This window comes from Rhinatrema bivittatum, chromosome 6 (assembly GCF_901001135.1).
Source record: "Rhinatrema bivittatum chromosome 6, aRhiBiv1.1, whole genome shotgun sequence".
NCBI classification, from domain to species: Eukaryota; Metazoa; Chordata; class Amphibia; order Gymnophiona; family Rhinatrematidae; genus Rhinatrema; species Rhinatrema bivittatum.
Window position 1 is genome coordinate 45514384 of NC_042620.1, and position 22474 is coordinate 45536857.

Below are 22474 nucleotides of genomic sequence, written 5' to 3' on the forward strand. Positions count from 1 at the left end.
GTTGTGCACAAAAGTTTAGCACTCCTAGCCACATTTTATGTTTTGTTGAACAGAAGATGACAATTTTGATGTGGTACAAAGTTAAACAGAACATTCTACTGCAGTTTTTAATGCAAAAGTACTATTTGCTGATTCTAAAAGATTGAAAAAAATATAAGTAAATAAGGCATATACAAACCTTGGACAGCTTAACATTAGCAGCTTGCACCTTCGTGTCCGCTCCCCACCCGGCCCCTTGGAACTTGTCCACATAAAATACTACTCAAACTCCAAGTTTGGTTGAAAACAGGCCGCAGCTTTTATTAACTCTTTAACATAAACATATTACCGGTACCCGAGTCGTTGGTGCATCTTACCATATTATAGTCCCGGGCTTCATGCCAGCATCCACCATGTTAAGCCAGTCCGCCAAAAATATCTTCCCGGCCCCCTGCCATGTCCAAGCCACGGATCCATCCCTCCGGGCAGCCCACGCCCAACTATATGCACTCTTCCGTCCCCTATGACTTCCAGTTTGTCCACACTGTCCTCCAGGACCCTATTTGCTTCCCAATTTGGGTAACCCCTGCCACCAGCCTGGGATAATGTCTCACTTGTCCCAGGCCCCCACCACAACTACTGTGGCCTAACTTCACTAAATACCCGCTCCAGCGCTTCCTGTATGGAGTTGTTGAATAGATCGTATTCCACTCTGGATAGATGTATCAAATCTGGCCGGTACTGGCCTAAACATGGCTCTCGTGTCTGATTTGGTACATCCCCATCCTCTGGGCCCATACACCAATCTGTCTGTTTACCTTTTTTCTGCCCCTGCACCACAATTTGTTACCCTGCCATTTTATCCAAGGTATAATATCCGACCATATTATTGTTGTTCCTGGGGTCATATCCCTTATGGTTTCCAGATCTCTTTTTATCATCTCTATCAACTGTTTGCACGAATTCTCGCCTAGATCGTTACCCCCCTAAGTGTATGACTATAACATCTGGCCGCTGCAATGTGCTCAACCTGCTCTGCAGATCCGGTAACAATTGCCTCCATCTCATTCCTTGCCTTCCCATCCATTTCAGGTTGACATCCCACCGTGCCAAGCCCAAATGTGTGCCATATGGCCTTTCCTGCGCCCTCCTGGCAGCCCAATATATGAAGGAATGTCCTATTAACCATACTATCTTCCTTTGCATCCATGGACCTGCGGGTAAAATGGATTTGGTTAGTTATCAATCTGCACGAATCTCGGCCTTACATACCGGTTGGCTACTGCCGACTGCCATCTACCTATCTTACGGCTGGTTTCCATGGGCAAGCCCATTTGAGCTGCACTTGTAGCAGCACCGATCCTGAATGAATGCGTACCATATTCATTCGGGTCTAGCCCGATGCTATCCAATACTTTGCGTAGGACTGCTGCAAACTGAAATTTTGTCAATGGCACCCCATCTTTATGGACTAGTAGGTGAGTACCGCCTTTGGGTCTCACTTGCAAAATGTTCTTTATATTTTTTACTGGGCAAGTTACCTGTGATACCACTTGTGCCAATCGTATTTCCACCCCTTTTGCCCTCTGATCTGTCTTAGATTTGTGCACTCTTATGCTAATGTGCTGCCTTTGCACTTGCACATTGCTGTATAGTATTCCGTTACTTCCAGTGTCCTTTTTGGATGACGCCACTAGTTCGCTCAGCCTTAATGCCGCAAAAAATGCTGTGCAGAATGCCGTCCTGAACAATACTATCTCAAATCCCTCCGTACATACTTGTGCCACTGTGTACCATATGCGCACCAATACCTCATGGGTTATTGGTCTCCTCTTATCTCCTTCCCATACTGCATCCCTTGCCCAACTTGCTAGTAACTTCTTGACCATGAAGTTATTAAGTGGATCCCCTAGCCCTTGCGCTTTTGCAAAAAAGGCAAAACCTGCTAATTGGTTTACCGTCGCTCCTCTAGACAACCCCATCTCTTTTGCCCATGATATAAACCTCACTATGTGTTTCGTGTCTATTGGCCCTGATTTCCCTCCTTGCCCCTGTAAAAATGCCTGCACTCTCGCATAGCCCCTGCGATAGGCTTTCCAAGTCACAGGGGCGACAGATGCCCTCAGCAGTCCCCATTTGGTATCGTTCCAATCCGCCATAACTGGTTCGGTATTGAGACTCCTTCCTCTTCTGCCTCTGGCACCTGTTGGTGAAAGAGATCCCACTTAGCCCTAGAGAGTGAATCTGCTACTTGGTTATGGGTACCGGGTACGTGCTTGGCCCTTATAGTCATGTTTGACCACAAACTTTGAATTACAACCTTCCTCAGCAGCTCCACCACCTGAGAGCAACATGTTGCCTGTTTATTTATGATCATCACCACTGCCTGGTTGTCACACCAAAAAACTATCCATTTGTTGTGTAACTTATGGGCCCAAACTGTAATTGCTACCAGTATCAGGAATAGCTCGAGAAAAGTTATGTTCTTTACCAATCCACTTTCCTTCCATTCCTTTGGCCATGGGGCCACACACCAAGCGCCTTGATAATATGCCCCGAAACCCCATACTCTCAACACATCAGTATATATGCCCAGGTTCTTATTTGAAACAACCTCCTCCTGCCACATTGATATGCCATTAAAACTGTCCAAAAATTCCAACCACATTAAAATGTCCTTTCTCATCCGTTAACTGCCTCAAAAATGCCCTCCCCATGGGAATTACATAGTAACCAACGTGACCTTTCTGCTTAATAATGTCTGCCTGAGCATGATCTGTAGCTTGTGCAGTTTCTCGATCGGCAATCTCGATGTCATTGCCTGCGTATCTATCTCTATTTCCAAAAAGAACAAAGTAGTCGATGGGCCCTCTGTTTTTTCCTGTGCTAACGGAACCCCGAACTCTTTTGCCAACTCTTGGAATGTCGACAGGGTTGGCCGGTCCCACGAATAAAAAATCATCTAGGTAATGGACCACATTGCCGTTCCCAGCCCTTTTTTTGTACGATCCAATGTAGAAATGTGCTGAACATCTCAAAATATGCACAAGAAACGGAACATCCCGTTGGCATACACTTGTCGAAATAATAAAGACTGTTAAACTGGAAACCTAAAATTGGGAAATAGTCAGGGTGTACCGGGAGCACTCTAAATGCTGATTTGATGTCTGCCTCTGCCATTAACGCCCCTTTTCCGCATTGCCTCTCCAGTGTGACCGCTACATCGAAAGACATGTATCGCACCATACATGTCTCTTCCGGCAGTTTGTCATTTACTGATTCCCCCGGAGGATGGTTTTGTATTAACCTGAACTCTCCCTGTTCCTTCTTTGGTACTTCCGCCAAGTGTGACAACATCATTTTCTTGAATGGAGGAATCTAGCTGCCAATTGAACCAGTGAAGGTGCCTTGCCAAATGAGTTATTGTTTTCCTTTTCCATTAAACCTCCCCGTGTGCCCCAGACCTCTCCTTGTACACTTGGTTGTTGGGTGTGGTGCGGTGTACACGGAACAGATATATTTAAATTTGCATACCTGAAATGTGCATCCCGACTTATTAAATCACCAGCATACCTTGTTGTTTCTTATGTTCTTACTCCCCGGCATTGGCTGTCCATTACTTGTCCTCCCTGCTTTGCGTGTTACTCCGATATCCTTGGCCTTGCTTGTCATCTGCCGCAACCATAATCCCACATCCTGTGACCCCCAAGACATGGTTCTGTTTTCTTCCATCTTATCCCTAAACTTTTCATCATAGTTTAGCCAACCTTGGTATTCTTTATATGCTTCTAGTATCATGTCTGCATAGCTATGCATGGGGATATGGGGGCATACTAGGATGGGTCCTCCTTCCTCAGGACACTAATCATTCGCAAATAAGTTGTAGTCCAGTTGATTATATTTTTGGGCACCCTCACTTCTACCCCTTTTGCCTTCTCCTTTCCCCCCTCCCCTTTCTTTTTCTATGCTGCGCCTTTCCTGCCCTCTAATATTGAGAAAATATCAATATACTCTCTCTTCCGTATTTTACTTCGCAATGCCTTAGGGATGCTCTCCCATAGCTCAGCTAAAGTGGGCAGCACTGCCAGTGCTTTCACTATCCCTGTTTCTCGCGTGGGAGTAACTGCCGATGTCTCACTTCCGTCAGAGTCCTCCTCCGATGAGCCAGCGGTGGAGCTGCTTTCCTTTCTTTTCCTTTTCATGCCCTTGCCTTTTGCTTCTCTCGATGCTCTTGGCTCGCCTCCACTGGTTCCAGTTGTTGCCTCTTGCTCCGCCATTGCTCCTGCTGAGCCTCCAGATGTCCACGCCTCGTTAATGTCCTCATTTTTCCTGTGAATGTTTCCATTTTCTGCATCGCTTGCCCGCTCCCCCTCTCCTCCATAGCGGCTTGTCGTCTGGGTTGCGGGACATTTTGTGTTTCCCTCTCCTCCTCCTGCGCTGACTCCTTCTGTCCCTCCATGCCCGTCGCTCTGCCGCCTCCTGTAGCTGTGCTCCCGGCCACTGGAGTGTACCATGGCGGCGGTACCTGCCTCCATGGGGGGTAAATTTGCTGATATGGCTGCGACATTACTGTTTGCCATGGAGCAGCGCTGTAAGGATTTCCTTCGTGTCCTCCTTGCACGGTCGGGATCGCAGCTTGACCTGGTGTTCCTATTCCGGTCATCGAACCTGGTCCCATCGTGGACCTCATGGGCCAACTCCACTGTGGCGGACCATACCACCCAGCATCTGCCTGCACTGCCGCTTGCCTATGGCCTCCTTTGCCTGCTACCGGTTTCTGCCTGCTCCTGCTCCTTCCCGTCTGCACCTTCCATCCCCTTGCGATCGATCCTTCTTGTCTTCCTCCCTTTGCGCTCGTTCCTTCTGGTCCAGATCTTCCTCCTCCCTTCCCCGTACTCGGGGATCATTCCACCTGTGTTTCTCAGGGTTCGGCCTCCTTAAACTTCTGGTTCCGCCCCCTGGTCTGCCTTGCTCTTCCCTATGCTCCTCCTCTTCCCCCAGCCATGTCCTCCCGTGTATTTCCGGTGGTGGGGAAAAAGATTTTTTTTTTTTTTACTTACAGTTCGCAGGTTATGGGGAGGGAGTGCTGCAAGATCCCTTCAGAATGTCCTTGTCCTCTCCGGCCTCTCCTATTCTGCCTTTCAACTGGCACCACGTGGGCCCTGACTTGGGTCTGCTTGTCCTGCAGCCTCTCGTGGCGAAAGGCAGTCCCTGCCGCTTTAAATTTTCTTTCCCGGTCTCTGGCCTGCCTGCCCTGACTTCTCCCTTCGACTCTCTGTTGAGCCCTCATGCGTTCGCTATCGAGGGCCTCCGCTGCAAGCTCCTGGCAGCAGGACATACGCCTCCAAACGCGAGCGCCGGCCGTGCAAAGAGGCCATTCCAAAACATCATGCTTGATTTTCAAGAATATTTCAGATCATTCTCTTGTTGAAATATCAAATCTTTTTGGTTTCAGTTTCTTCCCTGATGGTGGAATATTAGCATCTAGGGTATGTTGAAATTTAAATGACTAAATTATCCCAAAGGAATTATCTGGAGGCTCAGCAGGAGCAATGGCGGAGCAAGAGGCGACAACTGGAACTGGAAATTTAAATGACTGCACTTTTTCCTCCAAATGCATTTCGCGTAGTTGTGTCAGAGTAGTTCCATTTTTGTTTCAACAGTGCAAAGCACTTTAGAAGTTCCTACTCAGGAAAAGTATCTAGGCGTCATCATGGATAATATGTTGAAATCCCCTGTTCAGTGTGTGGTCGCAGCCAAGAAAGCAAATAAAATATTAGGTTGTCCTTACAACCAAAACTAATTTTTAGAATGAATTTCACTCCATTCACAAATAATTTGTTTAGAAAGAGTGAAGTTATATAAAAAGAATATACATTAATTATGAAAATTTAACAAATATGCAGACTATATTAGAACATAAGAAAATGCCATACTGGGTCAGACCAAGGGTCCATCAATCCCAGCATCCTGTTTCCAACAGTGGCCAATCCAGGCCATCAGAACCTGGCAAGTACCCAAACCTGGCAAGTACCCAAAAACTAAGTCTATTCCATGTTACCATTGCTAATGGCAGTGGCTATTCTCTAAGTGAACTTAATAGCAGGTAATGGACTTCTCCTCCAAGAACTTATCCAATCCTTTTTTAAACACAGCTATACTAACTGCACTAACCACATACTCTGGCAACAAATTCCAGAGTTTAATTGTGCATTGAGTAAAAAAGAACTTTCTCCAATTAGTTTTAAATGTGCCCCATGCTAACTTCATGGAGTGCCCCTTAATCTTTCTACTATCCGAAAGAGTAAATAACCGATTCACATCTACCCATTCTAGACCTCTCATAATTTTAAACATCTCTATCATATCTCTAGCATATCTTTTCTTTGTTATTCTTTATTGGTTTTAGAATCCTCTGTATTTGCCTTTTTTGTGTGCCTTTTTAGCTAGGAGAAGCCTTGTCTTACCAACCTTTTAGAAGGTGTAAATGAACATGTAGATAAGTATGATCTGGTTGATATAATGTATTTGGATTTCAGAAGGCATTTGACAAAGTCCCCTATGAGAGACTCCTCAGAAAATTAAAGTCATGGGATAGGAGGCGATGACCTACTGTAAATTGGTAACTGGTTAAAAGACAAGAAACAGAAGGTAGGACTAAATGGTCAGTTTTCCAAATGGAGAAAGGTCATTAGTGGAGTACGACAGGGACCAATTCTGGGACCTGTGCAGTTTAACGTATTCATAAATGATCTGGAAAAAGGAATAAGTGAGATGATGAAATCTGAGGATGACACAAATTTATTCAAAGTTGCTGAAGCAGCAGCAGCAGTTCGCAGCGTGATGCAGATAGATCATGTGAGACTAAGAAACTGGGTAACTGAATGGCAGATGCAATGTGGAAAAATGCAGAATGAAAACAAAGAAGAATAATCCACGACTATAGGTGCACAACGCTGGGTTCTATCAAGTACATTTTCAAAGGCCCGTGCGCGCAAATACTGGGTTTCACGCGCGTGGTCGGGCCTTGCGCGCACTGCGTGCATGGCCCGGCCACGCGCGTAAAACCCCGGTATGTGCACAAGTGCTGGTCTACTTCAAAGGGGCGGGCCAGGACAGCAGTAATCTAATCTCCACACGCCCGCAGCCAGCTGGCGTGTGGAGATTAGATTACTGCTGCTCCGGAGTAAAAAATTTGGGAAAATTAGGTTAGGCTTAGGGGGTGGGGAGGAGGGAGGAAGTTTAGGTAGGGGGGTAGGGAACTGGGGGAGGCTCGATTGTGTCGCTGCGTGTATTTAGCAAAGATTCGCCCCCCGCCCCGTGTGCCCTGCCTGTACATGCACGTGCAGATTTTAAAATCTGGCTCACATATGTGAACGGCCATCAGATTTTATAACACGTGCACGCCAGCGCGCGCATGTAATTAAATCGGCGCGTCTATGTATGCACGCCGGGAACCGTGCACACATGGATGAGTGCACTGCTTTTAAAATCGACCCCTATATTGGGAGTCACTACCCAGAGGCAGGACCTTGGCATCCTTGTGGACAACATGTTGAAATCCTCAGCTCAGTGTGTGGTTACAGTCAGAAAAGCAAATAGACTGTTGGAATGCTGCAAAAGGGGATGGAGAATAAAATGGAAAATATTATATTGCCTCTGTAATGAGCCATAGTGCAACCAGACCTCGAAAACTGTGTGCAGTTCTGGTCACCCTCATCTCAAAAAGACATAGGGGAACTAGAAAAGGTGCAGAAGAGGGGGACAAGAATGATAAAGGAGATGAAACAGCTCTCCTATGATAAGAGTTATGCAGGCTAAATATCTTCATTTTCTAAAAGGGACGGCTAAGAAGGGGCATGATAGATGTTTATAAAGTTCTGAGTGGGGTGGAATGGGTAAATAAAGGACACTAATTTATCCTTTCAAAAGATACTAAAAAGAGGGACACCCCATGAAACCATTAACCAGCAGATTTAAATCAAATTATAGAAAGTATTTTTTTCACTCAGAGCACAATTAAGCTGTGGGATCTGTTGCCAGAGGATGTGGCCAAATCGACTATTATGGCAGGGTTTAAAAGAAGTGTGAACAAGTTCCTGTAGGAAAAGTCCATAACAATTCATTATCCAGGTAGACTAAGGAAAGCTCTTGCTATTCCTGGGAGTGAGTAGCAGGAAATGGATCTGCTTTATGGGATCTGCCAGCTCTTTGCCACCGAGATTGGCCACTGTCAGAGACAGGCTGCTGGGCCTGAAGGACCTTAGTCTGACTCAGCAAGGCATTTCTGAGGTTCTTATGAGCCAATATGTTCTGGAGATGGATGAAAGAGCAGGTTAGTCTGGGTAGGGATGGTCTGTTTGAACCTAAATTTTATGGTGAAAACAGCTAGCAGAGAAAGGCTGCCTCTCTGCTTTTGACAAAGCTGAAAAATGTAAGCCTATTTTCCTAGAGGTACCATCAAGCCTAAGGATTTTGGAGGTGGTGAACTTTTATTGGTACAGCTATTGGATGGTATGAGTAAGTAGAAGTCAATGATGCTTCCCTGGGATGAAGGGGAAAATCACCGAAACTAGAGGTAACTGATTTGGACCGAACATAGCTGGAGCAACTCTATTCAACCATGTGTCAGGTATAGTTATGATATAAATGCAGAGGCAAATGCCAGGTTTGAAATCTAATAATGTTGCATCTTTTTCCTCTTGATGTTGCGATCCTGCCCGCGCTCCTCGCGGGCAGGCTCTTACCCCACGCGGCCAGTCGGGCCGCTGACGCTGTTTTCCTCGCGGCAGGCCTGCCGCCGCCGCCGGGTCCCTTCCTGGCTGCCTCCAGCCCTGCACGGTAGGGTCGGGCCACCGGGAGCTCCTTCGGGCGGCTGGGCCAGCTGCCACCGCTCCGGTGTTCCCCGACGCGCTGCAGGCTTCCCGGGTCCTTGATCAGCAGGGAGGCCGTCCCTGCCGGTGCCTGCAGCCTCTTCAGCTCCCTGCAGCCAGCGTCTGACTCCAGCCTGCTTCTGACTCCGCTTCAGCCTACAGCCTGCTTCCGACCCCGCTTCACCCACTGCCTGCCTCTATCTCCGGTTGCTACAGACTCCGCAGCCGCCTGCTGCCCTGCCTTCAGCCGGCCCTCGGCCCTGTGCAGCTGGTTCCCTGCCTTCTTGCTTCAGTCTTCGCGGCTGGGAGCCGCTAGCAGCCTGCCACCTTTCCACCTTCAGAGCAGCCCTGCTCCACGGCCTGCCTGACTCCCTTGGATCGTCCACGTGGTCGGGAGGACGCCGTCAGCTTCCAGCCTGTCTCTTCAGCTTCTTAGGGCGCGGGCGCGCGCCCCTCTATTCCTCTTCAAGGGCCAGCTAGGTGTGGCCCCCTGCTGGCTCCTCCCAGGGTGTTGTCATCATCAGCCCTACTAAAGGGCCCAGCTTTCAGTCTAATGTTGCCTTCGCAAGGAGTTGGTCACTCCTGAGATCCTTGTTCCAGGAGCTGCCTTGAGTTCCAGCCTTCTGCAAGGTCCAGTGTTACTCGTTCTCTGTTGGAGCTCCTCGTCTCGTCTGATGTTTACCTGCTGTTCCAGTCCTGATGTCTGCTTGATGTACCAGCCCTGATGTTTGCCTGTTCCTGTTCCTGCCCTTGGCCTGTCTTCCAATCCGATCCAGTGTTCCAGTCCAGTTGATGCCTTTGCCTTGCTTCTGCTGCCGGTGTGCAGCATACTCTGCTTCAGGCTGCCGGTGTGCAGCAATCCCTGCTATAGACTGCCAGTAGTGCAGCTACCTGCCTTACCCTGTTCCTGAATCTCCTGAAAGCTAGCACCTCGTTCCTGTTCTTCAAGATGTCCTGGTGCCTCGCGGCAAGCCATGTCGTGGTCCGTGACCAGCCCCATGGGCAGGCTGAGTAGGGCGCTTCATGATGCAAGCCTTGCACCTCGTTCCTGAATCTGTGAGAAAGCCTTACCCTGTTCCTGAACATCCTGAAAGCTAGCACCTCGTTCCTGTTCTTCAAGATGTCCTGGTGCCTCGCGGCAAGCCATGTCGTGGTCCGTGACCAGCCCCATGGGCGGGCTGAGTAGGGCGCTTCGTGATGCAAGCCATGCACCTCGTTCCTGAATCTGTGAGAAAGCCTTACCCTATTCCTGAACTCTCTGAAAGCCTGGTATCCTGCGGCAACCCCTGTCGTGGTCCGTGACCAGCCCCTCGGGCGGGCTGTGTAGGGCGCTCCATGTTGCCAGTCTCGTACCTCGCCCTAGAGTCTCCTGTATGCATCTTACCTTGTTCCTGACTCCACGTCTTCACCTTCAGTACCTTGCTTCTGAGTCTACATCAGCACGTCCAGTGCCTTGTCTCCAAGTCCTCATCTACACTTCCAGTACCTTGCTCCTGAGTCTACGTCAGCACGTCCAGTACCTTGCCTCTAAGTCTACGTCTGCACTTCCAGTACCTGTGCCTGAATCTACGTCTGCACTTCCAGTATCTCGTTTCTGAGTCTCGTCTGCATCCATATTCCAGTCCTCACTGCCCTGGCCTCCATCCGGCCTGCCGCTTCATGCCGTACCCCTGCGGCAGGTCCGAAAGGGCTGGGAACGGTCGGAGGACTGTTCACAAGACCAACATAGCGTTGTTGGGTCTTCCGAAGCGTGCAGGCTCGGAGGAGGGCCTGTCTTCCAGTCTTCACTCCAGCTTGCTTCCGTCCAACCCATGCTCGGGCATGCCATGCCTCCCGCGGCACCTCTTCAGACTCTCTGGCGTCGAGCCGCAGCCCAAGGGCACACACCTCTCCCAGGAGTGGGATCGCTCCGAGCGCTCCACAACACTTGATGTGAACTGGGCTCTTAACTTTTGTACTTCTTCTTGCCGCTACATGAAATTTACAAGTGAAAAGCTCTGCTTTACTGAAACGACTATGCTACAGAAATTGAACTGTGTTCTGTTTGCCTATATATATAACCGATAAAGCAAGCACCTTGAGAAAACAATCATTGTGTGGGGTACAGTCTGGGGTACTGATGCACAGACATTAAGGAAAAACCACAGGGCTGCTTCTACGGCCAAGTCCATAAACAAAGCACGTCAAGAATCACTGACCAATACATGGGGGTGACCTGCACGGCGAGGCAGATACTGCCATGGGAGGCTTGCTGGGCAGACTGGATGGACCTTTTCTTCTGCCGTTTCTATGTTCTGTGTTCTATGTGTGGAGATCAAGTTAATGGTTCTGTTCACTGCTGCACTGGTCCCCACTAGAGGTGCAATATTTTATAGTCTCGGGGAAGAACATCAGATTTAGCTTAACATGTCGGCAGAAATGCTTCTCTCTTTCTCTTAGCAAATTTTGATGTGCTAAGAAAACGAAGCCTAGTTGAGGGTCCTGTGGACGGAGGTTCAGCTTTCAGAAAGAAGGCTTGAGAGAAGGAACTGACCAAGAGGCATCATATGGGCCATTTTGTTTAAGGACACTACTGTTCTAATTTTCTGCAGTAACAAAGAAAAAGTACATGATACAGAAATTCAAGTTTGAAGGCGGGAAAAAAAAAAGACTACTTTAGTGGTTTTAAATAATATAACCCCCCCCCCCCACCACCACCACCACCACCACCACCACCCTGGAGTAACAGGCTAGGCTCCTCAGATAAGCTCCAGCTCCAGGTATTCAAAATAAATATGAGAAGAACCTGCTAAAAACTAAAACTCTCTCAAGGATAATGCCAGTCTTTCTACAAAGCAAGATCGAACCTCTAGGAGTGAAAAAACAATCAAGAAAAAGTATATATATATATCCATTCGCTATTGTCTCAAACACTGAATATCACCTTCATAATGAAACATGATGCTCATACTCGAAGGACACTAATTATATCAGGAGTATACAGATACTTCCTATTGTAAGCGTCTACAATGGCACACTTATTGGTCATGTGTGGAACTTATTTTGTGATTGAAGTTTTTATAAATGCAAATAAAAATGATTTTGTGGGGACACAACTTTTGTTAATACTCTGTATGTGGTTATGCTGAAGTGTCTTCCCAATAAAATATTATAATCCTAGGATAGTCCCTGGTGCAATCCCTACACTTTGACAGTGTTTTGAAAAGCATGTCAGTGTCTGCAGTAGCTTTTTATAACACAGCATATGATAGGCAGAAGCAAAATAAACAGTCCCTCATCAAAAAGATAAACATGCAACCAGCAATAAATTTGTTAGAAACATATTTACTGTCTAGTTGGATTTTAAACCCAAAACTAGTTGTCAATTGCACCACAAGGTGACCAAGGGGTAAAAAAAAATGCTCAGGGAAGATAAGGCAATAGCAGAAAAGTTAAATGAATTATTTTCTTTGGTCTTTACTCAGAAGGTTGTTGGAGAGGTGCCTATGCCAGAAACATTCTTTGAGGGTGATCATTCAGAGGAAATGAATCAAATCACTATAATCTGGGAAGATGCAATAGAGCAAATTGACAGGAGTAACAAATCACTGGAATTGCATGGTATACACCCCAGAGTTTGCTCAGGGAAGACAAGGAAATAGCAGAAAAACTAAATTAAGTTTTTGCTTCTGTCTTTACTAAAGAGGATGTTGAGGTTATATCCACACCAGAAATATTTTTTTAATTGTGATCACTCTGAGCAAATCACCATGAAACTGGAGGATGTTGTCACGATTGTGAGCCCTTGTGCTGTGGCATGGTTGACGCAGCCTAACAGCATACACGCCCTAGGCTAGGCTAGGACTGAGTTGGACTTTCACCTACACCAAGCCCCGTTCCCTGCAGATTGAGACTTTGGGTTCCAGGGACCAGCAGGACTTAAGTGACTGCTAAACGGTGGTCAGAAAGAGATCAGGCTGAGATCGGGACAGGCAGCGATCAGACAGTTACCAGGTCCAGGCTGAGGGTCAGAGCAGGCAGTGAGCAGGGGCAGGGTCAGGGTCTGGGTCCATAGCAGAGGTCAGTGGCAAGCGGCAGGCATGAGAGTGGTCCGGCTCCGTAACAGAGGTCAGTGGCAGGTGGCAGCCATGTGAGTGGTCCGGGTCTCTAGCAAAGGTCAGCGCAAGGCAGGCAAAAAGAGGACCAGGACAGGGCAGGGCAGGGCAGGAGGCAGGAACGGAAAGCAAGGCTGGAGTGGAATCAAGGCAAACTGGCTGGACAAGGCAAGGCTGGACAGGAACAGGAGCACACCAGGACCCAAGAGGTAGAAACACACACTACAAGAGTTAGAAGCACAGCTGGAGTGAGCCGGTTGATATAATGTACCGGTATTTGGATTTTCAAAAGGCATTTGACAAAGTCCCTCATGAGAGACTCCACAGGAAATTGATCAGGAGGCAGTATCCTATTGTAGATTGGTAACTGAATATAAGACAGGAAACAGAGGATAGGACTAAATGCTCAGTTTTCTAAAAGGTGAATGGTCATCAGTAGAGTGTCCCAGGGGTCTGTACTGGGACCTGTGCTATTTAGCATATTTATAAGGATCTGGAGGAAGGCGTGAGTGAGCTGACCAAATTTGCAGATGACACAACATTTTTCCTAGTCGTTAAAACAGCAGTGGATTGTGAGGAACTGCAGAAGGCTCTTGAGAGACTAAGAGACTAGGCATCTAACTGGCAGGTGCAAGTAATGCATGTAGGGAAAAATAATCCTAGCTATAGGTGGATGATGCTGGTTTCCATGTGGGAAGTCTCCTCCCAGGAAGAGCACCTTGGAATCCTTCTGGATAATACCTTGAAATTTTCAGCTCAGTGTGTGGCAGTGGTCAAAAAGGCAAATAACAATGTTAGAAATTAATTTTGAAGAGAATAGAGAATAAAATTGAGAACATCATAATACCTTTGTGTAGATCCATGGTGTGACAGCACCTTAAGTATTGTGTGCAGTGCTGGTCACCCCATCTCTAAAAAGCATAGAGAAGGGCAATAAAAACGGTAAAAGAAATGGAAGAGCTAAACAGACTAAGGCTGTTTAGCTTGGAGAAGCGAGAGGGGATATGCTTGAGATTTATAAAATCATTAGTGGGGTAAAATGGGTAAATATAGGGAACAGTTATTTACCTTTTCAAAAACACTAGAACTAGAGGAATTCATGAAACTAGCAAGCAGTGGTCCCAGAACAGATGCCTGGAGCACTCCACAATTCATCTTTCTCCATTGGGAAAATTGACCAATTTTACCCTATTCTCTATTTTATTTTATTTTTTTTATCTTTTAACCACCTTTCCATTGGGTTTTTGCATCCTAAATGCATTACTCTGCATTTTTTAGCATTAAATCTTAGCTCTTAGACCATTCCTCAAGCTTTACTAGATCCCTCCTCTTAGTTTTCCACTCCTTCCTGGCTGCCCACCCTATTACAGATTTTGATATGATTGGCAAAAAGACAAACCTTTCCCGACAACCCTTAATTATGTCACTTACAAAAATGTTGAAAAAAAAAAAAGTCCAAGGACAGTCCCTGAGGCACACCACTATTAACATCCCTCTCATTTACCACTACTCTTTATCGCCTCATGAGTCAGTTTCTAATCCAGTCACTCTAGGATCCATACCAAGGACGCACATTTTATTTCTAAGTCTTTAGTGAAGAACCGCATCAGAGGCCTTACTGAATTCCAAATACACTATGTCTAGCACTCTCCCTTGATCTAACTCTGGTCACCCAATCAAAAAAATTGATCAGATTCGTCTGACAAGATTTATCTCTGATAAAACCATGCCGCCTCAGATCTTGCAATCCACTGAATTCCAAAAATTGCACTATTCTTTGTTTTAGCAGCAATTCCATTAGTTTGCTCACCACAGAGGTCAGACTAACTGGCCTGTAGTTCTCAGTCTCCTTACTTCCACTTTTATGAATAGGAACCATAATCAGCCCTTTTCCAGTCCTCCAAAACTACTCCAGACTCTAAAGAAGCAATTGTTACCATTAAAGATGCCAATGCTTTCAAAAATCATTTGGCACTTTCCATCTCTCTTTTGTGCCAAGCTCATCTTCCAAACTTTTCTTGGCTAAAAGTATTGGGCTCATTCTAAATCTACAATACAGAGATTCTGCTATTACATGATATTAGTACTCTGAAAGATTTGTGATTGTGCTATCTTCTTAATGAAAATGTTACGCTCGCCACCCGCAGCAGCCCCATGGTGCGGTCCTCTCACCTCTCTGCACAAACTTCAGGCTCCAGCTCCTCGTCGTTAGTGGCAGTGGGCCACCAGTCTTGTCCTCGGACTCCCGCCAGCACCTACGGCCCTGCTCCGCTTCCCAGGACCTCCAGCCAGGATGACTCCACTCCTCGGGCCTCTCCGCGGGCCTCACGGAGAGATGCTGCCAGCAGTGCCGCACCCCTCCCTAGGCGTGCGCATCAGTGAATGATTTAAGGGGCCCGCAGCGGGAACCTGGCCACGGACCTGGATGCTAACATCAGTTCCTTCAGCACATAAATACTCAGGCCGCACTCCTCAGTGTCGCCTTTGCAACAGGTCTCCTTGGTCTCCTGTTCCTGGTTTCCAAGTGTTCATTGCTGCAGTACTTGTTTGTTCATGTTCCTGATTCTTCAAGTTCCTGGTTCCTGTTCCACTGTTCGTCTCATCTTGTGTTTGTTTGACTTCCTGGATTTGACCACTGCTTTGCCTGACTTCGCCTACCTGCCTTCTCCAAGCCTGACTCCTGCTACATCTGACCACGCTTGCCTTCTCCATGCCTTGACCATTGCTATGTCTGACCATGCCTGCCTTCTCTGTGCCCTGACCATTGCTACGTCTGACCATGCTTGTTTTCTCCGTGCCTTGAACTTTGCTACGTACATCTTCGCCTCAGACTCTCTTGAGTCTAGAGTTCCATGTTGCTTGCTACACCTTCCAAGTGCCACCCGCTTCTACTCAAGTTTTACAGTGATGCCTCTGTCCCTATCCTCTGGACATGGACCATTAAGGCTTCAGCCTTCCTTTACTCAGGCACCTTCAGTATCCTCCTGTTCCCTGGTGCTTGGGTTTCAGTTCTGCATCCTGTCCGGGATAGGATCACGCCATCTGCTGGCTGCTGTCTCTGGGCTGAACCAGCTACTACTGATACCCAACCTCGAGGCCCGCCTAAGTCCTGCCTGCCCCGGCACCTGAAGGCTCAACCCTAGGGGAACGTGGGCTGGTATAGGTGAAGCTCCAGTGGCCTCCAGCTTCAGCCTACTCTGCCTGCTGACGGTAGGGACCCGAAGGCCTTTGCCTACGGGTTGCATCAACCCCACCTCAGCCCAAGGATCCACCTCCTATGTAACAGAAAAGAGTGTTCTGTTTGATATAAAATGTATATAATACTTTTATATAGTGACTGTATGAAGAATAGACTTAACACAAAAATACTTGTTGCAGTGTGTTAACAGACTTTGTTTCTCCCACAGAGAACATAAATCATAATTGTGCTATCAACAATTTTGTGCCTTCCAATTGTAATTCACAGCACAAGATAATGCTCTTAAAAAACAATTATCACAAACGTTGCACTGGCAGCTATATTTGTGTGTGCATGCATACTGTACCAACCATAGCGCAGACTTCTACAACAAGGAAATATATTGTTTATCACTGAAACACATGGGAAGACTGTATATTATGATGAACAACCTCACAATATTGGACCTTTCATTTCAGATGAATCCTAATATCTTCCAGCCTGCAAAGCTTTTCACAGGAGAAAGGAGAGAGATGCACAATGATCATAAAATTGAGAAAGAAAATGTAAAAAAAAATTATATATATATATATATATATATTGCAGATGCATATTAGTATGTGCAGACACAATTTAGGTAAGGGTGAAGCACAAAGGAAAAATACCAGCAGGAGAAGTCACCCCTAAATGAGAAGTTCAGCTGTTGGAATTTCTATAGAGTATATGTATTATGTTTTAAGCAAAGATCATGTCAACAGAATTTATTATTTATTTATTACCAAAAATAGAGAGATAGTACCCAAAAGTTACATTTTGCAAATAAAGAGAGCAGGAGACTGTATGATGAGAGTAAAGCATGCCCTTATTCAAGATTCAAGACGTGGCTTAGTACATAGCACTGTGAAGCCTGATAACCATTCATTACTTGTATGTGGCTTTAGGGAATTTAAAAAATATCTACCCAAGCACATTTCTTGCTTTCCCTTTAAAAATGCAATAGACTGGCTGCACCACAATTTGAATCAAAATACTGTTTGTTTCATGCATAGAATTCAGCCAGATGAGGTCCAGGATAATCTTCCAGGTTGTTCTGGTCACCACTGTCCTTCAGATTGCAACATCACATTACAATAAAGCATTTAAGCACCTGAAAGCTTTCCATTTTGGCAGTTTAGTCTCATACCAATATGTGCCTCTAGTTCTCATTGCAAATAGCTGTTAGTATAGCTACCTCATCCTTTCCAGTTAACTCTCAGTATAGGAAAGAGGTCAGTTAAACAAAAACAACCATGAGATGTACAACTCACCTCCCCCCAGCCTAAGTATCCACCTTCTCTCCTCCCTCTAGCCTCTTCATTTCTTCAGCTAGACCTGTAAAGAACTCTAATTTCACACCATTGCATACAACAATTCAATCACTAAATATAAATAAATACACCATTTAACTTCTCAAATACCTATAGATTGATCATGCCCCACTTGCTGAATTTCAATTCAAAAGAACTCAACAAACATCATGCTGCCTGCAGGGCTGGCAAAGAAGCTAAACCCCCTTTATACAATTTGCTGTCTGGGACATAGGGATGTCAAAGTCTCGCCCCTCAAATTACCCTGCAATTCAAACAATTACTGCCAGGTCAAACATTCCCCGCAGTGCGATGATATCCTGGCCCATAAAAAAGCAGAAGTTACTTATGAATATGCAGCATAGTTTTGGGTGGGGAACAGGTCAGACCAGGCCATCAATGCCAAAGACTTGACTGGTAACAAATCACAGCCCTCAGCCCTCCATGCAGTGGAGGGGCAGAAAGACCAATTACTTAGCATTCCCTGCCCGACAAGTTTTAAATGCAATACCCACAACACTTAATGTGTGCCCTTGGATGTGGTCAACGCTGCCACCATCCATAGCAATGACTAGGTTGGTGGGGAGGAGCCCATCCTTGCAAAGAGCTATATATATAAATATATATATTAGGGATGTGCTGTCGTTCAACTGCTTCCCCAAATAGAATCCAATCAGGCGGTGACTGCCCCAACACTACAGCCTATACCAGCAAAAGGCTTTAAATTCAGTTCTTTTAAGCTGTGCATCTTCTGGCACAACGGTTCCTCCACAATACAGTTCAAGCAGGCTGTGCCTAACTTCAGAGTTTAACCTCAGTCATAAACACTCTGAAATTCTCCTCCCCCAGCTCAGTGCTTCTCCAGAGCTGAGGGGGTTTGCCACCTCCCCCTTCTGTAGTAAAACCAAAAGTTCACATTTCAAACTCACGTATTTCAGCGTTTTCCTAGTCCACCCAATGGAACTTATTCTATCATCCATTACCAGCTGCTTTCTCTGCTACCGTTCTTCTCCTTCTGGTTTTCCCACCAGCTTTGCATATCGGGTTGCTCTCCTCTAATCAGGTTGCCACCTGGCTCCTGATCTTGTGCAACTTCCTAGTTTCTCAGCCCCATAGCCCTCTGGGAAATATAGTCATCCCCTCCCCCATAGAGCTTCTACATGCAGTGGCTGTCTCCTGCACTCCATTCCCCTTTAGCCTCAGTAATGGCATGTACCTCCCATACAATATATATATATCTATATATATCTATAATTATATCTATATATATATATATATATATATATATATATATCAGTTGCTGAAAACATATGACTCCACAAATACTTGTGCATGTACATAGATTCATTGCATGTCAGTAAAACAGATGTTACATTCTTAAAAGACAAAGTACGCAACCACAAATACATGCACATACTGTAATGCTAAGCAACAATGCTGTTCAACAGTACTCCCCCTTCCTTTGCAGCAAGCAATCCCTAAAAAGTGCACAGAATGCTAATGTGTTATGTGAGAAATTGAGGTGCCCATCTGCAAAACCTGAAAAATATACTCAGCTTAGAAAACAAAGATAAATAACAACATAATCAAATGTTTGTAAATGTAGCAGGAACTGCTTCGCAACATGTATGCGTGTTGTCACATCCGGGAACAAAGAAAAAAAGTTTAACATTAAAAACAAGGTATGAATGAGAATAATTTAAATGAACTAACTGCAACCCACAACTGGTTACCTGGGAGTATTGGCTAGAAGATCTAGAAAGTGCTCATTTGAATGATAGCCCACAACTATTGCTACAGCAAGAATCCTCTGCACAATCCAAATTGTGGTGATGGAAATCGGCTGAGGGAAATATAAAGTTAAGAAGTGAACGTTAAAAAAGACAGAGTGGATGACCACTACATGCGGAAGCCACTAGGTCTACCCAAAGGCTTAAAAGATAGAGAGTATCGACTCATGAGAACTTACTTGAGTAAAAGACTCGCTGCGCGGGCGCTTACTCTAAAACCTGTCGCTCTTCTGAAAGGATCACTACAGAAATACCAATGAAATGTCACTACAATTGTGGACAACGCAAGCTACAATATAGAAATACAGTTAAAGGAATTATGGAGCTGCAAAATATACAGAGCGGATAGCTGCTTCATGTGGAAGACATTTGTCACCCCAAAATCTTGAGTAATTTTATTATTTATTTATTTTATTTATTTAACATTTTTTTCTAGCAACAATGTTGCTAATCACTTCGGTTAGCCTCAGTAAAATTAAGTATTGGTTCATACAAACTTACTTAAATGAAAGGTTCATGGCGCGGGCACAAATTCCACCACCGACACTGCCAGTAAATAAGTTGTTGGAAATATAGCAGTGGAATATCACTGTGCTTGTAAACAAGAACAAACAGTCATCCAAATGAGTCAGAAGCCAGAAGTACCCCTGCTGAAAAATGTCTCCATACAGGTACTGAAAGTTAACGGATCGTGAAACGTAAAAGACCTGCTCACTCAACACGGTGGCAGAAGCGTCAACCAGCGCTGTATTGTGAAAAGTTTTTAAACCATTTAGCACAATTATTGGTCACATTCAAATATCTGACAAAGAAAAACCAGATGACAGATCATAAAGTTCCCAACCTATATTCCCTTAATGCCAGCCCCCAATTCCTTTGCACATGTATTATATGTTCTATAATTAGTTCTTGTTAACCACTCCTCTAAGTTAAAATGTAAAAATAAGCAGCCCATGTGTTATATTAAGCGGCATTTGTTTAATAATTAGTTACTTGCCATCTGTTTCTAAGTTATACTGTAAAAATAAGCAGCCCATGTCTTATTTCCTGTTCAGTTCAATGTGAACCGATGTGATATCTCGATCGAATGTCGGCATACAAAACCAATTAAATAAATAAATAATTAAAATAGTGAGAGAGACTTGAGCACATAAAGGTTGAAAAACTAAAAAGGTCTGATATGATACTTACCACGGGCATAACCTTCCTCCTGCTAATGAACTATGTGCAGAAACCACCACGAGGCAAACTCAAATTGAGGCTTGCCTTGTTTATATCCTAGATAGAAGATGACTGGCAGGGAATCCCAGTCGAGGCTCTAAGTAACATCTAATAGTCATACAGAATGTCAAGCACAAAAAAAATGAGAGATTAGAAAAAAGTGAATAGTACTAAATGTATGGACACCTGAAAAAGGATATGATGTAGTCAGACCAATATGTGCAACTACTGTGCAAAGCATAGAAAAGATAATTAGAAACGGAAAATCAAACCTGCAAAAATATCATGCGGATGGCTGTCTAATATCTCAATGTCAGAAAAAGGCTTCCCATTCAGTCATTGAGTTTAAACCCTCAGGGGCCAAAGTATGCCACAAATCAATGTATCTTTGTTCGCAGCGCCATAATTGCAAAGAGATTTTACCTACCCTGGGATTATTAAGATGCTGACTGATGAAAAATTTTAACTGATCAATTAAGTGCCTTAAGTCTAACCACTGTGTAACAAGAGGTGACTCCAGTTTCTGTGTGCGAAGGTGTTATGGTTAATGGTGTTTGGGTGGATCCTTGGACACTGCTCACAGGGGGAAGTCCCGTGAGGGACCTAGGTGTCAGGCTAGACTCCGGACAGACAAACACAGATTTGAATCTTTTATTAAACAGTTTGAATGGCCACCAGAGGTGGCAGTAGTGAGTAGTGGTTGTAGAGCCCGGCTGGGCGCATCTCTTACAGGACGCTGGAACAGTGGATCCTCTGCAGGGCAGTGCTGTAGTGGAAAGAGACTGAGAGTTATGAGCACACAATAAGATTAACATTTAGAGTCCCAATGTAGAAATAGGAGAAGCTCCGAGAGAGGGAGAGCAGGCCCTCGAGGAGCGAGTACCTGATCCCTTAGAGCACAGAGACTCAGTAGCGTTGTACTCACTTAGCAGTAACAGAGATTCCACTAGATGAGAGGTCTGGCACCGGAGCAGAGAGCAGGCCTTCAAGGAGTGAGTACCTGGTTCCAGTGAAGCAGTACTGTGGAAAGAGATGGTATCTGTACTCACTAATGGTAACTGTAAGTTAGTTCTTCCAAGTAGAAGGGTAGAGGTTGCAGGCAGTGACTCAAGGAACATGGGCCTTCGAGGAGCGAGTACCGTTTCCTGACAGCACCTGAAAGAAGCAGAGAGGCTCCCGAGGAGCGGGTACTCCATTAGAGACCCCGAAGGGTAGTAAGAGTTCCAGATAGCGCTGGAGTGGCAGAGTAGCTTAGGAACGGAGAGCGAATCCCATCCGTACGAATCCTGTTGCTAACTTGACGAGCTAGCAAATACTGAAGGCAGATATACCCGGAAGTCGTGATGTCAAAACAGGGGGACACCCCTGAGGTTCACGCCAACGTAGAGTTAAAGATGAGGGCGGCGTGCGTGCGTGCGCCCTAGAGGTACCTTGAAGGAGAATGGCAGGAGGCAGCACCAAAACCGGTCTGGGGACGCCGGAGAGAACGGCAAGCAGACGCCGCCGTGGCCATCAGTCCAAGGTGAGCGGGAGGAGCCGCAAGTAGAGAGAGGTAGGCGGGGCGAAGCCGTCGAAGACCGACGGACGCAACAGAAGGCAGCTCTTGTGCTGGGTAATGGGTATACGAATGGCCAACTTGGTGTGACCTACATTTAATTTGCCACATGGATATATGACTGCATGTATGACTTGAGATGTGCTGCAATCAAAATGACCTCTGAGGACATGAGAAACCGGCAAAGAAGTCTGATGGAAGCAATGAATCAGATGCACATGCAAACTGGCCCCATTCCTCTATATTGATACTGCTACGAGGATAAGTGCTAACTAGAGGATTGTGCAAATTACGACCCCCTGGTGTAAGCAAAAATAGAAAGTATATGCCAGTGCAAGGAGATGAGCAGGCCATTTCCTGGACAGAGCCACAGGATTGAGCCAGAAGATGAGCTACAAAGGAGAATCTGACATTTCTAAAATCAAGGGGACCAACGGC

At 45.7% G+C, this 22474-nt stretch overlaps 1 long non-coding RNA gene across 1 annotated transcript in view; it reads right to left on the reverse strand.

Annotated features, from left to right (window-relative positions):
- Window positions 1–18521, reverse strand: part of LOC115093195 — a 255492-nt gene extending 236971 nt beyond the window's left edge. The window contains exon 1 of the long non-coding RNA XR_003857210.1: window positions 18400–18521. This is a non-coding gene — a long non-coding RNA (uncharacterized LOC115093195). The remainder of the gene's footprint in view (window positions 1–18399) is intronic.
- Window positions 18522–22474: the final 3953 nt, after the last annotated feature.